The sequence below is a fragment of the Meleagris gallopavo genome, chromosome 24 (genome assembly GCF_000146605.3).
Source record: "Meleagris gallopavo isolate NT-WF06-2002-E0010 breed Aviagen turkey brand Nicholas breeding stock chromosome 24, Turkey_5.1, whole genome shotgun sequence".
In the NCBI taxonomy this organism is placed as follows: domain Eukaryota; kingdom Metazoa; phylum Chordata; class Aves; order Galliformes; family Phasianidae; genus Meleagris; species Meleagris gallopavo.
In genome coordinates this window covers 1,332,005-1,333,095 of record NC_015034.2, presented here as the reverse complement: position 1 = coordinate 1,333,095, position 1,091 = coordinate 1,332,005, and the positions used below count along the sequence as shown (strand labels likewise).

Genomic DNA, 1,091 nt, shown 5'->3' with positions numbered 1-1,091 from the left:
GAAGGAGGGGTGTTTGTAGCATTGCTGCTCACGGTGCATGCGGGAAATGCAGCCCTACGTGCATGGGCAGCACTGCGTCTGTCAGCGCATGCAGGGAATGAAGCCCTCTGGGTGTGCAGGAGGTGCAGCATGCCGAGAATGCATCCCTTGGTGCATGCAAAGCGTAGCATCTGCTGGTGCATGAAGAGCATTACAGACCTTGTTGCATGCAGGGGATGCGTTCTTCAGTGCAGGCAAAGCACCTCGTTAGTTAGTGCACGTAGGAAGCATGGGTGCATGCATTGCACCTCAGCGCTCAGTGCATGCACGGGATTCTCTGGCGCTTGCAGGGAATGCATCCTAGGTGCATGAAAAGCACTGCATCCCTTGCTGCATGCAGAGGATCGCCCGACGCGTGCGGGAAATGCGTGCACTGGTGCACACGGAGCACTGCAGCCCTTCAGCGCATGCAGGTTTTGCACCCCCCGGTCCCGCGCTGCCCAGCAGCTCCGTGCGCTCCTCAGCCCTTCGCGGTTTCACCCTCGGGCCACGCGGGGGCAGCACCCCATGCACAGAACTTCCGCGGGGACGGAAAGAACGGGGCCGGGTGGCGCCCACCAAAAACCCGCTCCGTGCTTTGCGGAGGAATTTGGGGGCGGCGGGGGCACGGCGAGCACGGGAGAGGCACGCGGGGACGAAAAAGGTGCGCGGCCCCTTTAAGAGCGATGTCAACAAAGCGCGCTCCTCCCTCCGCGGCGCCGCCGGCGTCGTGACGTCACTCGGCCGCAGCGGGCGCCGTGCTGTTCCCGTTGCGCTCCGCGGGACGGAGGGGGGGCTGAGGCGGGTGGGCGTGGCCTGAGCGAGTGGGTGTGTTCAAGGGGACGGCAGTGGTCATGTGGGTGGGCGTGGCCAAAGTGGTGGGCTTGGTCAATATAGTAAGTTGTAACGGTCGTGGGCGTGGTCAAATGGAGTGGGCGTGGTCAAAATGTGTGGGCGGGAACAGCGCAGGCGCGGAAAGGCGGGAGGGCGCGACGCGCATGCGCAGTGAGGCGGCGGCGCTGGTGGCTGAGGAAGGGGTGGGGGGGGCGGAGGCGGGCGCGTGCCGGGCCCGG

General features: G+C 65.1%; 1 protein-coding gene across 2 annotated transcripts in view; it reads right to left on the bottom strand.

The window, feature by feature from the left end:
• Positions 1-1,091, bottom strand: part of DOK2 (docking protein 2) — a 6,578-nt gene that overhangs the window by 4,339 nt on the left and 1,148 nt on the right. The window lies entirely within an intron of this gene.